General features: G+C 38.5%; 1 non-coding gene across 1 annotated transcript; it reads right to left on the minus strand.

Moving 5' to 3' along the window:
- Positions 1 to 7,770: 7,770 nt before the first annotated feature.
- Positions 7,771 to 7,935, minus strand: LOC113585059. Its single transcript, XR_003411463.1, has one exon. It is a non-coding gene; the product is annotated as a U1 spliceosomal RNA (small nuclear RNA).
- Between the last annotated feature and the right edge of the window lie 345 nt (positions 7,936 to 8,280).

Genomic DNA, 8,280 nt, shown 5'->3' on the forward strand with positions numbered 1-8,280 from the left:
TTCCTATCATGTATATGGACAAAAAGTCCAGCAGTGATCCCAAAATTAGCAAAGCAAAACATCTTTAAAAGATAATCTAGGTGTACCAAACAATCAAAATAGAAGAAATTAAACATTTATCTAGAAATATATTACACTTACTGAAGTGTAATATAGCTAGGAAACAGCTAATTGCACCTTCAATGAACAAATACTGAACAGCATTGAAATGAAGTTACTGCCAGTGAGTCAATGACTGAGTGATTAAGTGAAAAATTAAGTGGCTGAATAAGTGAGTGAGGGAGTGAGTGAGTGAGGGAGTGAGTGAGGGAGTGCGTTTTTCAAGTGCATAAATTGAAGTGAACCACAGACAGTCTGCATTAAAGGAGCACACACATTCTTCTCCCACAGTGAGCAGAGTCCTCTCAAGAGAAACAGCCTAGTCTCAGAAACTGTGGCTTCAAATTTTGTGAGTAAAGCCACTTCAGCCACAAAACTGCAACCCTTAGCCTCACTTTTGTAGACAGTCCCACATAGCACAATGCACGATGGTGCCTGCTACCTATCTTCAGGCTAGGTAAATATTGCATTCCCAAATGTAAAGTATCTGAACTATTTCCCTAATTCTGAGGCTGAATGAACCTGTTCAAGCAGAGAAACCACTAAGGACCCTCCTTATCTGGGATCCCTCCCTATTTGGAGTCTGTCCAATGGAAAGCAGATGGAACAGAATTATTGCTGCTGTCCAGTTGCAGTTTTCCATATATCTCCCCAGTAGCCTTGAGATCATATAGAATACCACTGGCCAGAAAAAGACTGTGATGGACTATGTGCAATGGGAATCCTTCACTGATACTGTGTGTGACTTAAGATCCATCATAAATTCTGCACTGCCAGAAGCCTGGGAGATACTACAAGTCTACATGTCACAAATGATTTACAGTAGAACATTTCTAAGAACCAAGGCCTATCTTCTAAAAGGAGATAACAACTGTCAGAACTTGCTATTTTTGTGAAACTTGTGATACATTCCTGTCAACAATCAGATTCCTGTCAGAGATTTTACATTTCTGAAACCACTGACACTACTTTCACTGCACTTTCATGAAGAAATTATATGCACATTTTTCTGCAGAAATCTCTACAACACCCAATCTCTATTGCCATAGTTTCCAAAGCAAAACACATATTTAGTCAAAGTAAAATGTACTTATATAGTGGTTTTTACAACAGGCATTGTCACAAAGCAGCATTACAGATGTTCGTGTCCAAGCCCCTAGCAATAGGAGACAGTGGCAAGGGAAAACTCCCTAGAACATGACTAAGTAACCTTGAAAGGAACCAAGATTCAATGGTGGTGGTGGTGGTGGGTGGGGGGGATCCTCCTCTGGCACCAAAGTAGCAAGAATATAAACAATAAAGAGCAGAATAAGTAGTATGAGAAAATATTAATATTAAAAATGGTGAAATAAGCAATGAATGTCTACTCCAGTTTTCTAGAATCCTAGTCTGAGTTCAATGATGTACATGTGTTCCCATCTTGCATTAGAACATCTGTCAAGGGCAACAGAGAAGTAGTTGACTGGGGTGGAGGGGTGGTGGGCTACAGCAAGGGGCATCAGGGAGTGTTGGGAGGAGCTATAGCCTAGCAGCTGAGATGGGTTGAGGCTTAGTAACAACATGACATCAGGTGTAGGTGAACATTAACAGAAAGAGAGAATAGATTATTAGGCATGTCCAGGTACAAAGGTGTGTAAATTAAGGAACTATAGTGTGCAGAGTTGGTCTCCAGCAGATCTAGCTATGGCAGCACAGGTAACAGAATAGAGCCAGAAGGAAACACGGACATGAGGGCATCCTGGAACATCAGCACTCTGCCGCTCTGTCAAGAAATTTGAGTGACAAAAGCGAGGTAAAGTGACAGCATCATAACATCCCAGTTTACCATAACTCTCAATGCCCATGGACCCCCAGATCTACACCTTTACCTAAGATGGGAAGTAGTTAATAAAATGCCTGACTATACAGATTGATTTTCAGCCTAGCCTTAAATATGGACACAGTGTCTGAGACTCAAATATTGACAGGAAGGTTATTCCATAGTGTAGGAGCTTTATAGGAAAAGGCTCTGCCCTCTGTGATAGATTTTCTTATTCTTGGTACTAGTAAAGAGCCTGCACCTTTTGATCTAAGCAGACATGGCGGGTCATAATGCAATTCACTAAGGAGTTCACTAAGATAAATGGCAAGACCAAGTATTTTAAAATCAATCCGAAATTTTACTGGGAGTCAATGTAAAGTAGGTAATATAGGAGTAATGTGATCAAACCTTCTAGATCTAGTAAGAATCTAGTACTGTCTATTGTGCTTTGTACTAGCTAAAGCTTGTTTGGGCACTTAGTGGAACAGCCAGATAGTATGGTATTACAGTAGTAGTTTTGGTGCTTCTGCATGTTACTCATTATAAGAAATGCTGTATGTCTACTTCCTACTGCATGATACCGACCAATGATATGTTGTCTTACCACCCTCCTACTCTGATGAGTATGGCAGTCAAGTCTTTAACAAAAACCTCACTGCATTGTGAGGAACCTCAGATTGCTAAGAGATCAGCATTCTGATTGATTTGTGCCATGGGTGCAGGTCCATTCTGTATCACTAATCATAGCAGCGGTGAAGAAAGGAAGTCCACTGCAAAGTTATACTGGCTGCTTTTTGTTTTATTCTACATCAGCAGCTACCAGTCACATATGACCCATGAAGACACCAGGTCTATCTCAGCACTAGCCATCATTTCTATTTTGAGGCTCTGAAAGAATCATTTTTGTCACCGCTAATGATAAAAGCCTATATGGGAAGGTACATTTAGGTGGGCAATTTAGCATAGAATTTGTAAAATGTATGGAATAGTGCTTGAGATATGGTGCTGGGATGACTTTTCAAAGGATGATGGCATGATTTATCTGAATTCTTTGGCTCAATAAGACTTTCATTCAGATCTCTATGGTCCTACTCCTCATTTCAGCCAGTTTACTATCAGCATGCAAATGTGCAGTGCATGATTCTCCCACTGCTGCCTTCACCATCACTTAGCCTGACACAGAGCTCATGGGAAACCAGAAAATTGCAAGGAATTAGAGCTGGCACAATACCAGGTTTTCATAATTAACATATCTACAGAAACTTTGAACAAAATATGTACAAGATACTGCGCTTTTAAGAGAAACTGAGCAGACCAAATCATGTCCTAATCATACAGCTTTTCGTTGTCTTATTTGCGATCATCAGAGTTTAAAGTAGAGAGCAGCAGATGAGCAGGATACATATCAGAATTAGTATTACAGAATTCTGTGATGTGCATATATGGCCTAAAATGAGTACCTGCTGTTTATCAAGTTAATACTAAATGCCATTGTATCTATGTACCGGTCAACAGTAAGGAGGCGCACGCTATGTGGAGAAGAGCTAGATTTATTAGGGTCAAACCCAAAGTCGTATAATTGTTTTGTTCTCGCCAGTATTATTACAGAGCACAGCAATTCAGTTGTCACTACCTCGTATGAAAATCATATGGAGCTGTAAGTCTAGTACATTTTCAAGTTTGCAAAGTATCCCATCTGACAGGCAATGGTGATGACCACTTATAGCAGTGTTTAAAATTGCAAAGTTATGACATAATAATAATAATAATAATAATAATAATAATCATACCATTATTATCAGTTAATTCATCTTTAATGTTATATGTTTTTGTCTCTTGGCAAATGAATTACACACATGTAGTCTTTGTAACTATAACTGCATGAAAGCTTACAAAAAGAACAATTTCATAAATAATGGACAGTGAAAGGGCAAACAGATGAACACATGAACAAAGCCCAACATCTGCTGTAGTTACTGGTATTTGTTTATTTACAATATTATTGTATGTTTATTATTAACATATCAATATTTCATTTTTTTAAACATCAGTTATGATCAAAACCTGTATATCATGACACCCATACAAGTAATCAGGAAGAATTACATTACAGAAACTTTCACCATTTACATAGGTTTGTGACTGGAATAAATGACTATAATAACTGCAGAGGTGCTTCCTGAACCAAGCATAACTCTCCATGGTTTCTAGCAGGAACTAGAGGAGATCTTATTTTCTCTACAGCAGCATTCTTGTCAGATGATTCCCAGGACAACCACTTATCTTTCACTCAACAAACTGTAGGATCTGTTTTGCAGTGACCCCTAGCTGACTACTTGATCCCTGCCCTGAGCTTGGCCTCTGTTGGATGATTCAGTCTGCAAGCAGAAGTTGCCATTGCTTGATCTCCTAATGCAGACAGGCTTGAACTCTGAATGTAGACAGGATCATGGCATGATGGATGAGGTGAGGAAGCAGAACATTTTGTCCAGGACTTTCTGAAATACATTCTATGACAGAATATCAGTTCATTATGACTAAACATCTATGACTGAATGTCAATTACACAACATTGGTTGCTTTTATTAGAATAGTTAAATAAATAAATAAATAAATAAATAAATAAATAAATAAATAAATAAATAAATAAATAGATAGATAGATTTGGTATATATATTAAAAATTATGAACTTGCAGCCTAGTGCCTCCTACATAATAATATCCTCTAAGAGGAATACATTTCAAAACAGGAGGGAGGTGGAAAAGGCATTTGAAATAGCCTAATAAAACAACAGAAAATGAATATGAAGGACCCATATGAATCTAAGTGTGAGAAAAAGAGGGAAAGATATGGGGAGTGATGTGACCATGAAAGAAGATTCATAAAGGGTTCATACATGAGTTACAGAGAGAAAATCAGACTGAGTCACTGGAAAAATAAGAGAACAGGAGTGAGAACCTTATCCTGAGTGAAACAACCAAAAAAAAAAGATACTTTCTTATTCAAACCTTTTGCTTTTATGAATGTCATTTTCAGATAGTTTGACCATAGTTATTAGTACTGAGATATGCAATTAATTCTTAGTGCTGTTGCAATTATTCAGAAGTGAGCATGTTAATGTGACATTTAACTAACACCAAGGAATGAATAAGAATGACTCAAATGGTATAAAAATCCAAGATGATTAAAAGCCTAGTTATAGAACATTTTAAACATTATGTGATCTTAACTGTCCTCATTATATGAGCAATTACATGGTCCTTTCTGTTAGGATGACGATATTATTTTTTTTTAAAGTGGTAAAAGTCCTGCTATGTAGATTAACATCACATTCCTGAAATAAAGGAAAATGCAAATTAGGTATATGATCTCTATTGCTAAGCCAATTTATGATTTGACGAATAGAAAAGAAAATGAGAGAGAAGGTTGGATGACGTAGAACTAGTGAACCAGGAAGTGCCTTGGATTAGCAAGGAGAAAATTAGAGTAGCTAGAAAGAGATTCTGAGTGGAAAGGCAGCTGGACCAGATGACATACCAGTGGAGGCATGGGAATGTCTAGGAGAGATGGTAGTGGGGTTTTTAACTGGATTGTTTAATTTAGGAAGGTGAGAGGATGTCTGAGGAGTGGAGAAGCATAATGGTTCTTATTTTTAAGAATAAGGATGCAGAGCTGCAGTAATTACACAGACAAAGTTTATCAGCCACAGCATGAAGATCTGGGAAAGAGTAGTAGAAGCTAAATCAAATAAAGAGGTGAGGATTTGCAGTATGGTTGCATGCCAGCAACGTCCAGAAAAGATGGGATGTTTGCTTTGATGATGTTGATGGCAAAGTATAGGGAAGGTCAGAAGGAGGTGCATCATGTATTTGTAGATCTAGAGAAAGCTTACGATAGGTTGCTGAAAGAGAAGCTGTGGTATTGTATGAGGAAATCAGGAGTGGCAGAGAAGTATGTGAGGGTGGTGCAAAATATCTATAAGGACCATGGTGAGATGTGCAATAAGAATGACGGATTGGTTTAAAGTGGAAGTGGAAGTGCATCAAGGGTCAGCTCTAAGTCCTTTCTTCTTTGCAATGGTCATGGACAGGCTGATGGACAAGATTATGCAGGAGTCTCCATGGAATATGATGTTCGCTGATGATATTGTGGTTTGAAGTGAGGTCTAGAAAAGTACAGGAAGGGTGGATTGTATGGTGTAGAGTTGCAGGAGTGATCTGTGATAGATGGCTACCTGCAAGAATGGAAGGGAAAGTCTATAAGACAGTAATGAGGCCTGCTATGTTGTATGGCTTGGAGGCAGTGGCACTGATTAAAAGACAGGAGGGGGAGCTGGAGGTGGCAGAGATGAAGATTCGATTCTCATTGGGAGTGGTGTAGATGGACAAGATTAGGAAGCTGTTTATTAGAGGGACAGATAGGCTGTTCTGGAGACAAAGTTAGGAAGGTGAGATTGAGATGGATCGGACATGAGGATGGAGAGAGGCAAAAGGAGGAGAGGAAGATCAAAGAGGAGGTTTATGGATGCGGTGAGTGGGGACATGAAGGTGGTTGGGGTCACAGAAGGGGACGTTCAGGACACGGCAAGATGGAGACAAATGATCCACTGTGGGGACGCCTAATGGGAACAACCAAAATGAAGCAGAAGTCATTTTGAAAGTAAGTTGACCATGTTTGGACTGTCTAGGGTTGGTTAATGAAATCTTGTTATTTACATGTCAACAAACTTCGCTCAACCTGTTCAAACAACATGCAGGTTTCTGCCTGCAACAAAAACAATTTTGTTCACTTTTATGCTTCACAGTGAGTCGTACCGAAGACTTTAGCTAAATGCCTGAGCTGATGATTAAAATATTTGCCATTGGGTGCTCTGAAATGAATTCTACAGGCAACAGAAGCACTACTGCATATCACAATGCCATTGCTAGTTCACATCACACTTGTTCTGATGCTAGCAGGCACTTACATTTAGCTGGTAGCCAGTATTTTAAACACATTTAAAATGCCTAAAGCTAAATGGTGAAAAGTGTGGTTGTATTTCACCAAAAAGGATTTCAACACAGGGATGTGCACCAAGTGGTTAAAGGTGCAATAAGTCACTTTTAGCACCAAATAGAAGCAAACTATTTATGACACTGATTATTTTTATTGCATGCCAGTTTCACAATGCGATTAAGAATCTTAGCAAACATTACTTATTGCTCCTTTAAAACACCGTGTGTGACTGTATACCAAATAAATCAGCAAGTAATGTGGGTGTCCCTGGTCCTGTACATATATTGTCTACAAAGTAAAATTTTTTGGTACCAGAACTTGGATCATCTGTGTGCATGTGAATATGTCTTGAAGGGTCTGTCACTTGCTGTACTGCTCCCTATACTAAATGACAACCTCCTCACCTTGCAGCAGGAAGCAGCTTAGCTTCCATAGACTTCTCACCACAGTCAGTGTCACATCAGTGGGCAGTAAGGAGTGGGGATCTGGAACGAAAAAAGATAGGAAAAAAAGACTAATCTTAGCTTGATCTTAGCCAAAAGGCTGAGAAGCAATACCATCCTATTTGTGATGGGTACACTAAAAATCTTACTGTTTGAAGTTGTTTTCATAAACTACAAACCTAACCTATTCAATCAATTTTTCCTGTTTCTGATCAAAAGCAGTTCAAAACTGATTTAACCCTCTATATCTCACAGCGACTGCTGCTATTTTTTTTTTTAATCTTATATTATTTTTAAATAATGGGTTAAATTCTAGAGTAATTAGGCTTAATGAGCTTCTAATCTCTTCTTATAGCAATGCTCAGTTGATATTACAAGTTTAAAAAAAACAAGAACTCACAAAATTAAACCTCACTTTAACCAGAGAAAATCATGGGAGAGCATGAATGCAGTCCCCCACTACCAGAAAATTCACAGTCGATATTCCCACATTTTGGGGAATTCGCAGGGGTCAGTACAACCAGAATGCAATGGCTGAGCTTTGCCCTGCATGAACCACCTTCTTGATCATGGTATCTCCCCTGCCAGGTAAGTATGAATTGATAGCGGACAGGGTAATGGGTTGATCAAAATCCATACCATTCAATCAGATGGTAAGCGCTCCTTTCTTAGACAACTGTACAAAAACTTAAAACGTAATACAAACCGAAAAAATAAATTATTACTTTAACGTATTGCATTCCATTATGCACTGCTTCTGAATACATAATGAGCCATAGGACATTCAGACATATGTTTTATTTTTGAGTGCCACAAAATCTTAACGTGAACACAGTGGAGTAACGTATTGCTACATAGTATAGAGAAATGGAGCTTGGTGATTCAAAATCGAAACAAATTTGTTGACGCAAAAGTGTCAAGCACTTGCGCATGCTGCACCA

Source organism: Electrophorus electricus, chromosome 18 (genome assembly GCF_013358815.1).
Source record: "Electrophorus electricus isolate fEleEle1 chromosome 18, fEleEle1.pri, whole genome shotgun sequence".
Lineage (NCBI taxonomy): Eukaryota > Metazoa > Chordata > Actinopteri > Gymnotiformes > Gymnotidae > Electrophorus > Electrophorus electricus.